The 16,547-nt window shown below is 48.4% G+C and overlaps 1 protein-coding gene across 3 annotated transcripts in view; it reads right to left on the reverse strand.

Moving 5' to 3' along the window:
- CHST6 (carbohydrate sulfotransferase 6) overlaps positions 1 to 14,979 on the reverse strand; it is a 45,731-nt gene extending 30,752 nt beyond the window's left edge. The window contains exons 1-3 of one of the 3 annotated variants that reach the window (XM_063700338.1): positions 13,452 to 14,979; positions 2,563 to 2,597; positions 2,346 to 2,474 (exon numbers count right to left, since the gene is read on the reverse strand). The gene's annotated coding sequence lies outside the window, so the exon portion shown is untranslated. Of the gene's footprint in view, positions 1 to 1,871; positions 2,009 to 2,345; positions 2,475 to 2,562; positions 2,598 to 13,451 lie in introns of those variants that run through there. The other 2 variants (XM_063700340.1, XM_063700339.1) reach the window with 2 other exon arrangements.
- Between the last annotated feature and the right edge of the window lie 1,568 nt (positions 14,980 to 16,547).

Here is a 16,547-nt window from a genome sequence, read left to right on the forward strand (position 1 = left end):
GTGGGGATGAAAATAAGTGGTCAGTGTCCATGTTTCATAGATTTTAAAGCTATTTATAAAATCTCTCTCAGCTGGATGTCATGGCTCATGCCTGTAATCCCAGCAATCTGGGAGGCTGAGGCAGGAGGACTGCTTGAGAGGACAGAAGTTCAAGACCAGCCTGGGCAACATGAAGATCTCATCTCTACCAAAAAAAAAAAAAAAAAAAAAAAAAAATCCAAATAAACTAGGCATTGTGGTGCCTCCAGTCCTAGCTTCCAGGGAGGCTGAGGTGGGTGAACTGCTTGTACCCAGGAGTATGAGGCACAATGAGTCATAGATAGGCCACTGCACTCCAGCCTGGGCCACAGAGTGAGAGTCTAGTTTTTTTATTAAAAAGGGGGTGCGGGGGCAGGCACAGTGGCTCACACCTGTAATCCCAGCATGTTGGGAGGCCAAGGTGAGTGGATCACTTGGGTCCAGGAGTTTGACACCACCCTGAGAAACATGGCAAACCCCGTCTCTACAAAAAATGTAAAAATTAGCCAGGCGTGGTAGCATGCACCTGTAGTCCCAGCTAGCTACTTAGAAGGCTGAGGTAGGAGGATCATCTGAGCCTGGGGAGGTCAAGGCTGCAGTGAGCCATGATTGCGCCACTGCACTCCAGCCTGGGTGACAAAGTGAAACTCTGTCACAAAAAATAAATAAAATAATAAATGAAATTGTTTTAAAAAAGGTTAGGTGCAGTGGCTCATGTCTGTATTCCCAGTACCCTTGGAGGCTGAGGTGGGAGGATGCCTTATAACTGATAATTTCCCTTTTTCATTTTCCAAAGTACAGCAGCCCAACTTCTATGGTCCCCACAGTGATAAAATAAAGGTGAGGAATGAGTGATTAGATGCATGAGTTCTGGACACAGAAAGTTCCTGGCTCTGTTATACTTTCAAGATTTGAGCCTTTGGGAAAATTAATCACTGTAAGCCCCAGTTTTGTCTTCTCCAAAATGAGTTCATTCTTCAAACAAGCTTCTCTGTGAGCTTACCAAGTGATAGGGAGTGTGCTAGGCATGGACATGATAGTGTATGAGATGCCACTGCTGTCAAGGCTGAGGGAGACAACAAATAAACACACAAACACATATCCTGAGTAGGCCAGGCGGCAGGCGGGAGAGTCTGGCTGAGAGATGGCGGAGGGAGGGACTGCTACTCTAGAAGCAGGTCAGGGAAGGATGGTGCTTGGCGATATCTGAACAGGGACCTGAATGGCATGGTCAGATAAGCCACATGGATGCCTGGCAGAGGAAATGGCAAGAGCAAAAGCCCTGAGGTGGCAGCTGCTTCTTGGGTTCGAGGAACAGCAAAAAGGCCAGGGGGGCTGCAAAGTAGCAAGGCAGACAGCAATGGGACCACTGGCTGGAGTGCTGGGAAAGGACAGTGCAGGCAGCTCAGAGTTTGCTGTGATGATTAAAGGAGATGATACACATAAACCCCCGCACTCAAGGCTGGCATATGTTATGGGTTCAGTAAACTGTCTAGTAGTATTTCTGAAATACTTTACATGAACATTTTACATGATCTCTTGGAAACACATACTCCAAGTATGTGTATGGAAGAGAGAATGTATGTGTGTGTGTGTGCACGTGCACATATGTACCTAAAAGCAATAAACAATTTAGTTCTTCAACAAACACAGATTTTTTCTCTCTCTCCCTCTAGGTGTAAATACAGGTGTATCTTCATAGTCTGAAAATACTTCATGGCAAGAATTCCTCAGAAGGTCCATTGAAAGCCACCCACAGAGAAATATTTCTACTTTTCATTCCCCTCTTCAAAGAACTCGACGAACAGTAACACACAGAAACAAAGGAGCTGGACAATGAGAAGCGCCCTTACATTGTGTCGGGCATCTAGGCCACCACAGCTCCCCGGCTGCTTCTGCTGCAGCCTCAGGTCTCCATTCAAATGTAACTGGGATCCCGGGACAGGAAAGGAGGACTGGAGAAATGCCATGCTCTGCATCACAAGGGTCGCCATCCTCTGAAATCATTAGAAGGACCAACAATACCAACCGCCATCAGATCTGAAGGGCTCCGGGTGCTAAGAGTCACCTGTCGTGGCTGAAACCTAAGAGGCCCTCCCATACCTAGCGTAGCCATGCAGGAAACACTGCCTAGAACCTTCTGAGCTATTAATAGCCCATGTCAGTTAATATGACTAGTGAAAACCATTCGACTGGCCTAAGTTAAATCCCAAACTACATGGGGAAGACGGCCTGCTAGAGTGTGGGACTTCTAGAAATCAGAAGAAGGACTCTGGTCTACTAAAAGGACACAAGGGAGAGGACAGCCTCCCAGCGGGCTGACTCACGTGTAATCGATAGGAGAAAGTCAGGATGAGCTGCACACCGAGAACGTGCTCCCTGGACTGCAGGGGAAGCTCCAGCTTAAAATGTAACATGTCCGTCTTCCCATCCTGGTTCCTGTCTTCTTCTCTAGTCTAGGAAACCCAAACAGGGCCAGCAGCCCTGGTCACTAATGAGTCTGGGAGGAATCCACATCACTTCTGTACATACACAATGACCCACCGTCCTGCTGTACACAACAGGCATTATCTCCTCCACTAAAAGAAAGAGAAAAATAGACAGGTGTAAGTGCATTAATACTGGGGAAAGAGGCACAAAGTGCATGGCCCCTGAACTTCATATCTGAGTCTTTCAAATGTTCACTGGACAAAATAAATGGGAACTTGAAGTGGCGATAACAAGACAAGAAACATGTGAATAGCATTTGTCTCATTTGATCTTTTTTTTTTTTAAATTAAAAAAAAATTTTTTTTTTTTAAAGAGGTTCTCCCTATGTTGCCTAGGCTGGCCTCGAACTCCTGTGGTCAAGGGATCCTCCTGCCTTGGCCTCCCAAAGTGCTAAGATTACAGGGGTGAGCCACCATGCCCAGTCAGATCATATCTTGTTTGTTTTGTACTGGTGTTTTTTTTTCTTTTGCATAAACATGCCTGGATTTGTATGGAAAATTTAAATAGTGTATCAGAATTGTCTTCTATGCCTCTAGAAGCAACTTTTTAAAATAGAAAAACACCTAATCCTAATCATTATGCATTCCCCCAACAAACTCAACAGAAAATCACCAAGCTCTATTTACACATTCTGAAACCACAAGTGTCTTTGCTTCAGATTCTTGATGCTGGATCTCATCTCATCATTCGTGTGAGGACCTGAAAGCCTTGTGCATCTTTTAGTAGCAATCAATGAAATGGAAAAGAAAGCTATGTCAAATCAGCAAAGCATTAAACCACATCTGTAAGATAAATTATGGGCATGAAAGTAAGGAAAAGAAACAGAGATCTGTGGAGGAAAAAAAGACAAATTATAGCTCATGAAGCATATGTAGGCAGTAAAAAAAAACTGGTATCCACTCCCACCATCCAGTCTGACCTCATAGTGATCCTAAAATGATCAGCAGAAAAAGACGGTTACTGAAAAGTGATCACTGCTGACATGGTCCCTCTGCACAACTCTGGATCTTTTTGCTACAAGTGATCCTTTGGCACCATAGGTTCCCAGAAGGATTCTACTATGGTGTAGCAGCATTCCAATCTGGATCCCCCATCTACTGATTCATTTTGATTCCCACCATTAATATTATGTGAGGAAAATAATTTTTGTACTTTTTTGGGCTAATAAAGTCATTTGAGATGAAGAAATCTCAGTTTTCAGAAACTTTCAATTATCTATTTCCTTCTAGACAATAATGTCCTTATTGTAGGTCTTGTTTTAGAGAAACCTCCCTCCCTTTTCTCTTGGATACTTCCTCTCTGCCCTGTTTCATCAGCTTCGGGGAGGGATATCTGCTGCCTGGGCTGACGATCAAGTTACTGAGGCAATGATGGATTAGTCATTATGGGTAGGATGAAAAGAGCCTGCCTTGTCTTCCTGTGGATTTTCTTCAATTGGGATCTGGGTAGACAATGTTGTGTAACTCTCTGTGATGGATCCACGCCTTCCGGATCTTTAGGGTTGGACAGGAAGTAAAGATCACATTTCTCAACTTGCAACAGAGGACAGTGGCCAGGAGACAACTGCCAGACTCCAATACACTGTGGGGCGTGGGGAGAAACTCATTTCATTTGATCTTTACAATAAATGTTAAGCCCCAGGTAGGCAGAACAAGTATTTTCCCATTACATAGATGAGAAAATCATGGGTGAGGGAGGTTAGGGCATTTATCAGAGGTACAGCAAGTAATGGTGAAGACAGCATTTCAGATCAGGTCTTTGACTTCAAATGTGGTATCCTTTCCAGGACTAAAATATCCAGACTTACTTACTTATTTATTTATTTTTGAGACGGAGTCTCACTCTGTTGCCCAGGCTGGAGTGCGGTGGCACGGTCTCAGCTCACTGAAACCTCCGCCTCCTGGGTTCAAGCAATTCTCCTGCCTCAGTCTCCTGAGTAGCTGGGATTACAGGCACCTGCCACTTCGCCCAGCTAATTTTTTTGTATATTTAGTAGAGATGGGGTTTCACCATGTTGGCCAGGCTGGTCTCGAACTCCTGACCTCGTGATCCGCCCGCCTTGGCCTCCCAAAGTGCTGGGATTACAGGTGTGAGCCACGACACCCGGCCAGATTTATTTAAAAATTCAAAAAGAAGACAGTGGGTTGGAGAAGTCTTTTTGCAAAACGGCAGCACCAGGCATCAAAGTCTGTATACCTGCCTGTGTGCATAATTCCACTCCACGCTGAGAGAGGGCCGAGATGTGGCTCAGCACCATCAATAGTGTCTACTTGTTAAATTCACTCATTAATCTGCTATGAACTTTCTGAGGCCCTACAGGCACTATTTCAGATGATGAGAATATAATCTAAACAAAACAGACAAAGTCTCCATCCTAATGGAGCTTATGTTCCCAACCAAGAAGAGAGAAAATAGATTCATAAATACGCAACAATATCAAATAGTGATGAGTGCCACAGAGAAAAACAAGGCAGGCTAAAATGAAAGAATAATGAAGGTAGAATTTAACAGAAAGTTTTACAGAAAATATTCAGGATGACCTGACTTGTTGGAGACCTGAAGGAAGCGAGGTGATGAGGTGATGGGGTGCAGCAATGTCTCAGAGAAGAAAGATCTAGATTCACCAAGTGCATGTGCTCTAGGTGCCCATGGGGCCAGCAGAGCTGGCAGAATGGGTGAGAGGGAGAGCAGGACGGAGACAGGGGACAGAGAAGTGAAGACACAAAGGGTGTGTCTCCCAAAAACAACCTGTCACTAAGCTAGACTCTAACCCCTATGGGTTATTTGGCTATGGGCTAGCAAGGTTTGGCTCTGTTATCACTTGGACCTCTGAAGAAATCAATTAGTTAATTCCATTTAGTTGAAAGTAAGCCTAACGTATGTGCAACAGCTACAAAGGCAGGCATTCAAAGGCTACTACTTCCTCAACACAAACTCCAGGTCACTATCTAACCTCCCACTGGTGCCTGGCCAAGAGAATTCACAAAGGACACAACCACTTCACACCTATGAGGTATATGCAGGATTTGAAACAATTATTATATCTATTGATTGTCCCATGTGATCCCTCCATATATCCCAGGAGAGAGTTGGCTACTCTCATGCCCAGGATATGGATAGATAAATTGAGGCTGAACAAATAAACTACTGCCCTTCCTCCACCAATGAAAAAAGCCACCCTTAGTCAATAGTGTCAATCAGAAATTGAGGGCAGGATTCTTGGTCCTCAGGGTTTCAGTCCCCACCTCTTCCACAACAAACCCATATCCTCTTGCAGCTTCTTTTCCGGCTGCCATTAGGCCAGGAGCTATTCCTGCCTTTCGCTGCCCAGAGACGCACCCTCCCTGGCTGGCAGCAGCTCCAGAGGGGGCAGTGCCTGCGTCTGGATACTGCTCCTCCCTAACAAATGTGCACCTGCCAGAGCTCTGGGGCCCACACAAATCTCTCCTGCCTGGGCAGCTACTGTGGCCCCTGGCTCAGTCAAGAGCAGCCTGGCCTCCCAGCTGAGGCCCCCTGTCCACCACCCACCGCCAGCTCATCCCCAAGCCCCCACACAGCACCATGCTTCTCTTCCAAAGCAGAAAGACCATCTTCTATCCCGAGTCCTCAACTGCCACTCCCAAATCAATCTGACCCTCTGACCACCCCAACACCTAGTCTACAGAAAATTCTATGATGGCATCAGGAATTCACTGGTCCAAGCGAACAAATGAGATGCAAACCTGCCTCCAAGAACTCAGATTAAGACCAGTATGGTGGCTCACACCTGTAATCCCAGCACTTTGGGAGGCCGAGGCAGGTGGATCACCTGAGGTCAGGAGTTTGAGACCAGCCTGACCAATATGGTGAAGCCCCATCTCTACTATTAATAATAATAATAAAAATTAGCTAGGTGTGGTGGTGCATGGCTGTAATCCCAGTTACTCGGGAGGCTGAGGCAGGAGAATTACTGGAACCTGGGAGGCAGAGGTTGCAGTGAGCTGAGATTGTGCCACTGCACTGGAACGTGGGTGACAGACTGAGACTCTGTTCCCCACCAAAAAAAAGCCAACAACAAAAATTAGCTGGGCACAGTGGCACACTCCTGTAATCCCAGCCACTTGGGAGGCTGAGGAAGGAGAATTGGTTGAATCCGGGAGGCGGAGGTTGCAGTAAGCCAAGATCACACCACCACTGCCCTCCAGCCTGTGCAACAGAGCCAGACTCAGTCTCAAAAAACAAAGAACTCAGATTAGTCACCACTGGCTGCTGTCTGCCCCCACTGACGTGAGACCACACCCTGGACTCCTGCTGCGGAAGGCTTCTGCTGAAGCTGTGATAAGCACTGCCTTTTGCAGTAATTCAAGGCACTGCTGGAGCCTAGCTTCTTACTGACTGTCCCATAACCATCAGGGCAGTGACCTAGGAGGCAGCGCCCTGATCTGCCAGAAACACATGAAGCTGGAAACTTCCAGAAAAGTGGGTCTGGACACAGGTATGCCAACCAACTACTAAGGGCTGAACTGTGTGCACCACAGGTTCCCAAGTTAAATATGATAGGGCTGTGGCCTTACAAGAGGAAGAGATTTCAATCTCCTGATCTCTCTCTCTCTGCTATGTGAGGACATAGAAGACACCCAACTCCCAGTCAGAACCCAACCATGCTGGCACCCTTATCTCAGACTTCCAGCCTCCAGAACTGAGGAAACAATGTGTGTGTGTGTGTGTGTGTGTGTGTGTGTGTGTGTGTGTGTGTGTGTGTGTGTTTTAGAGACATGGTCCCTCTCTGTTGCCCAGGCTGGAATGCAGTGTTCGATCATAGCTCACTGCACCCTTGAACTCCTGGCCTCAAGCAATCCTCCCACCTTGGCCTCCCAAAGTGCTGGCATTACAGGTGTGAGCCACAAGGCCAGCCAATGTCTGTTTTTTTTTTTCTTTTTTTTTTTTGAGACAGAGTTTCGCTCTTGTTGCCCACGCTGTAGTGCAGCGGCGCCATCTCGGCTCACTGCAACCTCCGCCTCCCGGGTTCAAGCGATTCTCCTGTCTCAGCCTCCTGAGTAGCTGGGATTACAGGCATGTGCCACCACGACCGGCTAATTTTTTGTATTTTTAGTAGAGACGGAGTTTCACCATGTTGGCCAGGCTGGTCTCGAACTCCCGACCTCAGGTGATCTGCCCGCCTCAGCCTCCCAAAGTGCTGGGATTACAGGTGTGAGCCACTGTGCCCAGTCCATGGCTGGTCTCCAGCTACTGGCCATGTGTGGGAACATGTACCTGAGGTCTTGGCTTCTCTGTAGTCCTAGCTACTGGGGAGGCTGAGGCAGGAGGATTGTGAGCCCAGAAGTTCAAGGTTACAGTGAGCTATGATCACATCACTGCATGACATGACACGAAATCACTATACAACAAAGTGAGACCCCATGTCTTTAAAAAATAAAAAACAAAAACAAAAACAAAAAGCGGCTGGGAGTGGTGGCTCATGCCTATAATCCTAGCACTTTGGGAGGCCGAGGTGGGAGGATCATGTGAGCTCAGGAGTTCAAGACCAGACTGGGCCACATAGGGAGAACCTGTCTCTACAAAAAATAAAAAATAAAAAACTAGCTGGGCACGGTGGCTCACACCTGTGGTCCCAGATACTCAGGAGGCTGAGGTGTGAAAATCACTTGCGCCCAGGAGGTGGAGGCTACAGTGAGCCATGATAGCACCACTGTACTCCAGGCTGGGCAACAGAGTAAGACCTTGTCTCAAATGAATAAAAAAATAAAAGAATATAAGGGGAAATGAGACTAAGCACTGTGGTAGAATGGGCCCCAAAAGGTGTTCAAATTCTCATCCCCAAAACCTGTGAATAGGTTACAAGGCAAAAGGTGCTGAAGAAATGGTTTGCTAGACTATTTAACAAAATGAAGAAAATAATTTAAAAAAACCTGTGATTAAATTAAGGATATTTAATCAGCTGTGATTAAAGATCTTGCAGCAGGGGGTTACTGCAAATTTTCAAGATGGGTCTAAAGTAATCACAAGTTTCTTTGTGAGGAGACAGGAGGTTGAGTCAGAAAGATTTGAAGATGTTACACTGCTGGATTTGGAGAAGAGGAGGGGACCATGGGCCTAGGAATGCAAGTGGCCTCTAGAAGCTGGTAAAGTCAAGGAAAGAAATTCCTCCTAGAGTCTCTAGAAGGAACATAGTCCCGTTGAACCTTGGTTTTAGCCCAGAGACATCCAATTTGGACTTTTGACCACCAGAAATAAGAACTATAAGATGATAAAATCAATATGGTTTTAAGTAGCTCAATTTGGGGAATTGATTACAGTAACAATAGCAAACTTATACAAACATTAAGAATTTATTCATTCATCCATGAATATTTATTTATTTATGAGTCTCACTCTGTCACCCAGGCTGGAGTGCAGTGGCACGATCTCAGCTCACTGCAACCTCCGCCTCCTGGGTGCAAGAGATTCTCGTGTCTTAGCCTCCTAAGTAGCTGGGATTACAGGCACAAGCCACTATGCCAAGCTAATTTTTTTGCATTTTTAGTAGCGATGGGGTTTTGCCATGTTGGCCAGGCTGGTCTCGAACTCCTGACCTCAGGTGATCCGCCCACCTAAGCCTCCCAAAGTGCTGGCATTACAGACGTGAGCCACTGTGCCCAGTCCATCTGTGAATATTTACAGAGTTCGTTCTATATGCTGGCAACATTGGTGAAAAAAAGTCTAAGATGCCTGCTCTCAAAGAGCTTATTTCTTTAAGGATGTATTTTCAGAGAGATATTGCAGTGAAAGAGAACAGACATAGAGAACATAAACACAAGCGGTCTATAATGGCTGGCTCCCTAGCCTCTAACCTCCACAGCAGAGTCACCTAACTCCCAACCAAGGCCTCAAGACCACCCTGGCCCCAAATGGCAGCAATGCAAAGAACCTGAGCCAAGTGGGCAGCATGAGGCTCAGCACTCAGCCCTCCTTCCAGCTGGCCCCTCTCTCATCTCGTGTTTCAGTGAACAACTGGGTCAACACAGCCAGTTCATCCGAAGCTGGGGTTCTAAGCAGACCACATGGGTCCTCCCGGGGATTAAGAGTCTTATGTGGTCCTTCAACTCCATGCTGAGCTGCCTTGATACTAATCATTGCTCATCAGCCTGCAGCTCTACCCATTGTCCAATGGGAGACTCCTCTCTTGCCAAACCCCACCTCCCTGCCTGGAGGTCCAACTGTCCCCTCCACTCCTCTCTAACAAGAGGACATGCCCACTGAACTACCAACTGTAGTCAACCACCTCTCTCGGATACTGCCTGCCTGCTCCTCCCTGGTTCTTGGGTGTGCCCCTGGCCTACCTTACCTCAGTGGTCTCTGGGTCCTAGCCTGAGCAGACTTTGTCCTGATCAGGTTTTCCATCTATTCTCCACGCAAAGCCAGTAAGTCAATGCCACTGGATACGGGATTTCTTCTCGGGATGATGCAAATATTCTCAAATTGATTGTGGCAACAGTTATACAACTCTCTGAACACACTAAAAACCACTGGACTGTGTACTTTAAAAAAAGTCAGGATTGGCCAGGCATGGTGGCCCACACCTGTAATCCCAGCACTTTGGGAGGCCAAGGTGGGTGGATCATGAAGTCAGGAGTTCAAGAGCAGCCTGGCCAAGATGGGGAAACCCTGTCTCTACTAATAATACAAAAATTACCCGGGTGTGGTGGTGGGTGCCTATAATCCCAGCTACTCGGGAGGCTGAGGCAGAGAACTGCTGGAACCCAGGAGGCGGAGGCTGCAGTGAGCTGAGATCCTGCCACTGCACTCCGGCCTGGGTGACAGAGTGAGACTCCATCACAAAAAAAAAAAAAAAAAAAAAAAAAAAGGGCCAGGCGCAGTGGCTCACACCTGTAATCCCAGGACTTTGGGAGGCCGAGATGGGCGGATCATGAGGTCAGGAGATTGAGACCATCCTGGCTAACACCGTGAAACCCCATCTCTAATAAAAATACAAAAAATTAGCCGGGCGTGGTGGCGGGTGCCTGTAGTCCCAGCTACTCAGGAGGCTGAGGCAGGAGAAAGGTGTGAACCCGGGAGGCAGAACTTGCAGTGAGCCGAGATTGCGCCACTGCACTCCAGCCTGGACGACAGAATAAGACTCCATCTCAAAAAAACAAATAAATAAATAAAAATAAAAGTCAGAATCATCCCATCTCTGCTCAAAACCCCCCAGTAGAGCCCTCCAGGATCTGCCCTCCCCTCCTCCTCTCCCCCTTGCCCACATAGTCCCTCCAGGCACCCTGGCCCCCTCAATGTTTCTTCTGTAAGCTCCTGTTTCAGGGCCTCTGAATCGGCTGCACCCTGGACTGGAACACTTGCTCTTACCCCAAGAGCTGTTGGCTCATTCCTCACTTCCTTCGGATTTTGACTCCAATATCATCACCATCGAGGGTCTCCCCATCACCCAACGGCAAATGGCACTCCACTCCAGCCACACAGCCCCTGCCACTTTCTGCCCTCACCCTGACACTCACGACCAGCTGTTCCAGCCCACAGGTTGGTTGTTTTCTCCCTCCCTCCATTGGAATTAAAGCTCCATGTGGGAAAGGGCTTTGTTTTGTTCACCATGGCATCTTGACCTGGTACCTAGAGAAACAAAAGGGGGGCACACGATTGACACTCAGTAAATGTTTGTTGAGTGAATAAACGAGTGGTCCAAATCTGACCCAGTCTTGATTCCAGCAACGACACAAGAAAAATATTACTGGGTTTTACTTTAATTATCGCAAGACCCACTAGGACTGTAGTTTAGTGAAATCTGTATTATCACACAGTAAAATCAATCCTGATACCAGAAACAGATCTGCCTTCCTTGACATTCAGATTCATTAAAAATGACAAAAGAAATCTAAACAACTGGAATACGGAGGGTTGGGCAGATATTGCGGGTAAAAAAAAATCAATCCAAAGCTTCCTGGTAGAAATGAATATTTCAGAGCAATGATTTTGCAATAACAAGTTGGCATAAACTGCAAATAACCTTTTCTGTGGGGCCAAAATATTAACTATGCTTCAGGAAAACAGGCTTTGGTGCCTCAAACAAGATCAGACCTCATGTACCTAATACAGCCATCATTCCAGCTAAAGATGGGATGCAGGTTGGTATGGTCTGGCTCTGTGTCTGCACACAAATCTCATATTGAATTCTACTCCCATAATTCCCACGTGTTGTGCAAGGGACCTGGTGGGAGATAATTGAATCATGGCGGCGGTTCCTCCCCCATACTGCTCTCGTGGTAGTAAGTCTCAAGAGATCTGATGGTTTTATCAGGGGTTTCTGATTTTGCATTTTCCTCATTCTCTCTTCGCCTGCTGCCATCCACGGAAGACAGGACTTGCTCCTCCTTGCCTTCCGCGATGATTGTGAGGCTTCCCCAGCCGCATGGAACTGTAAGTCCAATTAAACCTCTTTCTTTTGTAAGTTGCCCAGTCTTAGGGATGTCTTTACCAGCAGCATGAAAACAGACTAATACACAGGTTATGTATTTACCACCAAATTCTCATCTATTTGGGGTCAAGGGCCACGCCTCCTATCTGCTTATACCTCCAGGTCAGAGCCTGCACTTGGCCAAACGGATACACACTGAATGAATGATCCGTGGTATTCAACACCTTGAAGTTATATATCCATAAAAATAATCTTAAACTTAAGTACACATTGCAGTTTAAAATTTTCAGAACAATTTCTGAGATCAAAACAATTCTCATGCATACAGATCCTCTACTTTGATACATTAAAACTATCATCCTAAATCCACTTATCTCAATCTTTTCTTAATGAAATAAAAGGGAACTAAAAGCCAGAAGAGTCAACAGAATACTCAGTTCCAAAGTATCACCCCATATAGGACTGTTAATTAAGAGAGGGTTCAGGTACCCTTACAATGGAGACAGCTGACAGACACCATCTTCACGAAAGGATCAAACTTGTCAACAAAGGTATAAACTGACATCTCTTAAGGTGATCCACTGACAAATGTACATCACCTATGCAGGTGGCATTCTGAACAAAAAATCTGAATCTAATAATGAAGAAAATCAGAGGAAGCTAGATTGTAAACATTCTATGAAACAACTGGCATAGGCCAGGCGTGGTGGCTCACGCCTGTAATCCCAACACTTTGAAAGGCCGAGGTGGGTGGGTCACTTGAGATCAGGAGTTCCAGACCAGCCTAGCCAACATGGTGAAACCCTGTCTCTACTAAAAAAAAAAAAAAAAAAAAAAAAAAAAAAAATTAGCTGGGCATGGTGTGCATGCCTGAAATCCCAGCTACTCGGGAGGCTGAAGCAGGAGAATGGCGTGAACCCAGGAGGTGGAGCTTGCAGTGAGCCAAGATCAAGCTACTGAACTCCAGCCTGGGCGACAGAGCGAGACTCCGCCTCAAAAAAAAAAAAAAAAAAGGCTGGGCGGGCAGGCTCACACCTGTAATCCCAACACTTTGGGAAGCCGAGGCAGGCAGATCACCTGAGGTTGGGAGTTCACGACCAACGTGACCAACATGGAGAAACCCCGTCTCTACTAAAAATACAAAATTAGCCAGGCGTGGTGGTGCATGCCTGTAATCCCAGGTACTCGGGAAGCTGTGGCAGGAGAATCGCTTGAATCTAGGAGGGGGAGGTTGCAGTGAGCCGAGATCGCGCCATTGTACTCCAGCCTGGGCAACAAGAGCTAAACTCCGTCTCAAAAATAAATAAATAAATAAATAAGGAAACAAAAACAGATTAATCTGGTCCCAGTAGTGTCTCCAGATTGCACGAACATTTCATTTTTCACACAGGGTCCCCAGAATACCATCAATTTTTTGGTATCACTGTCAAAAGTGATCCCAGCACCTTCTGAAATAACGTGAGCTGCCAGATTCTCATTTCAGGCATGACCACAAGCGAACATCTGCATCTGACCCCAACCTGCCTGATGACCTTACCCGCTACTTCGCAATCCCGTCCGGGAAAATCCCTGGGCACATAACACTGCAAGTCCCAGGTGTCCGCTGAACGGCGCCTGGCAGTCGCTGCCCAGGGGATGAGAAATCACAGGTGCCTTGTTTGGAACTAGAGTCTGGAATCTCGTCCTCCTTCCCTCTGCTCTGGTCCCTCATTGTTTATGAAGACCTCAGTCCCCTCTGCTGGGAGCCCCACCTCCCCTTTCAGGGCCACGGGCCCCAGTCTTCTTGCCTTTCAAGGACCACACAAATAACTGTGCCGCCCCTCAACGCCTTTCTCCTCCTTCCCAGGTGAAGTCCTCTCTCCTCCCTCCAGCTTTCCAGGCGCGGAGCGTTCTTTCTGGCATTAGAATTCTGAGCAACCCTCCTAGCAGGCCCAGCTCAAGCCGCAGCGGGGAGGAAGAGTTCAAAGGAAGCTGTGCCAAAGATCTGGAAGGGCGAGTAGAAGACGCGGCAACAGGTGGCACCAGGTCTGGGAAAGAGATTCCTAGAAAGCGAAGCGGGTCTCGGAGGGGGTGGATTTGGCCCGAGGTGCCCGCGATCAGCGAACGGGCGCCCGCACGTAGGAGCCGGGCTGCAGCTCCCGGGCAAGGGGAGCGCGAGCTCTGACTCCTCAGCCGGGCCGGGCCGGGCCGCTCCGAGGCCCCTCGAAGGAGGCCGGGCGCCGTGGGGCAACCCAGGCAGGGCGCGGACCACCGCCTCCCGGGCTCGTGGGGTGCAGCTCTGAACCTGAGGCGCTCGGAAGCTCAAGGCCAAGACCCGCTAGGGTGGCGGCCGAGCGCCCTCCAGCCCCGGGTCCACCTGCGGCCGCTCCCTGCACCTCACGCCCAGCGGGGCTCCGGGGACCTGCCTCAGGGACCGGCGAGGAAGTGACGGGTAAAGGGGTCCGGGAGAGCAGAGGGACCCCCGTCCGGGAGGACAGCGCCCACTCAGCAGGTCAGCGGCACACCGGGGACGCCGCCCGGACTCGGGGCGCCCATAACCCGGCCCACCCGCCGCTGCCGTCGCTTCCCTAGCGCTCCATCCGGTCGCCATTCACCACTGACTTGAGGGACCAGCTACCGAAGGGCAGCAGCGGTCAGCCACCAGCATCCTCGCCGCCTCAGCGTCACTCCACCCGAGACCCTCTTCCTCCAATCCCAACGGCGCTGCCAAGTGACCGTTCCCTCCTCCAATGAGAAGGCGCTCCAGCCGGCGGGGGCAGAGCCAGAGTTGTTCCCGCCCCTGTTGTTGCGCAGGGCTCGCACAGACCCACCCCCACGGACGCGCGCTATCCTGGAGAAGCGGCCCCTGCCCGCGAACTGCGCGCTCTGCTCTGCCCTTCTCTGCAGCGCCCCCTGTAAGAAAGAAGGGAATTGCATGCGGCCCACCCGGCCAGAGCTGTGGATTTACCAGGGATCTGGCAAAGCAGTGATCAGAACAGATTTGTAACGTTGTAGTATCTAGGTCTGGACCCCAATATTTACGAAGTCTTCATGAGTAGAATACGAACAGTCTCAGGCCGGGTGCGGTGGCTCACGCCTGTACTCCCAGCACTCTGGGAGGCCGAGGCGGGCGGATCGCTTGAGGTCAGGAGTTCGAGACCATCCTGGCCAACATGGTGAAACGCCGTCTCTTCCAAAAATACAAAAATTAGCCGGGCGTGGTGGTGCGCGCCTGTATCCCAGCTAGTCGGGAGGCTGAGGCAGGAGAATCGCTTGAATCCGGGAGGTGGAGGTTGCAGTGAGCCGAGATCGGGCCGCTGCACTGCAGCCTGGGTGACAGAGTGAGACTCTGTCTCAAAAAACAAAAAAAAAAAAAAAAAAGAGAGAGAGAGAGAAAAAACAAAAAACAAGCAAAAAAAAAAAAAAAAATTCTCTATTTAAACCGGATAGTAAAAAGCCTATTTTTTTTTTTGAGACGGAGTCTCGCTCTGTCGCCCAGGCTGGAGTGCAGTGGTGCGATCTCGGCTCACTGCAAGCTCCGCCTCCCGGGTTCACGCCATTTTCCTGCCTCAGCCTCCCAAGTAGCTGGGACTACAGGCGCCTGCCACCAGGCCCGGTTAATTTTTTGTATTTTTTTTTTTTTTTTTTTTTAGTAGAGACGGGGTTTCACCATGTTAGCCAGGATGGTCTCGATCTCCAGACCTTGTGATCTGCCCGCCTCGGCCTCCCAAAGTGTTGGGATTACAGGCGTGAGCCACCGCGCCCGGCCTTGTAAAAAACCTATTAAAAGGCTGGTGTGGGACCGGAATGGGAGGGAGGTTGGCCTGTGGATATATAGTCTCTGTACAGTGCAAAGTAGTTGTTTTTTGTTGTTGTTTTGAGACAGAGTCAAGCTCTGTCGCCCAGGCTGGAGTGCAGTGGCACGATCTTGGCTCACTGCAGCCTCTGCCTCAAGCAATTCTCATTCCTCAGCGTCCTGAGTAGCTGGGATTACAGGCATGCACCACCATGACCAGCTAATTCTCTAATTCTCTCTCTCACTGTCTCTCTCTCTCGTGTGTGTGTGTGTGTGTCTAAGAATGGGGTCTCGGCTGGGCGCGGTGGCTCATACCTGTAATCCCAGCACTTTGGGAGGCCGAAGCTGGTGTATCACTTGAGGTCAGGAGTTCGAGACTAGCCTGGTCTACATGGTGAAATCTCCTCTCTACTAAAAATACAAAAATTAGCTGGGCGTAGTGCTGCGCGCCTGTAGTCCCAGCTACTCAGGAGGCTGAGGCAGGAGAATCGCTTGAACCTGGGAGGTGGAGGTTGCAGTTGGCCAAGGTGGCACCATTGCACTCCAGCCTGGGCAACAGAGCAAAACTCTGTCTGATAAAAAAGAAAAGAAAAGAAATTTAAAAAAGAATGGGGTCTCACTGTGTTACCCCAAGCTGATCTCGAACTTGTGCCTGAAACAATCCTCCCTGCCTGAGCTTCTCAAAGTGCTGAGATTACAAGCATGAGCCACCTTGCCCAGCTGCTACCGAGTTTTAAATACAATAAAAATTTAAAGACCTTCTATTCAATACAACAAAACTGGATCACACTTTTGACTCACCTCCCTTCAGAGATCCCGTTAAAATGTAGGCAGAGAAATTGTGAAAAGGAATAAGCA

This window comes from Gorilla gorilla, chromosome 18, assembly GCF_029281585.2.
Source record: "Gorilla gorilla gorilla isolate KB3781 chromosome 18, NHGRI_mGorGor1-v2.1_pri, whole genome shotgun sequence".
Taxonomy (NCBI): Eukaryota; Metazoa; Chordata; class Mammalia; order Primates; family Hominidae; genus Gorilla; species Gorilla gorilla.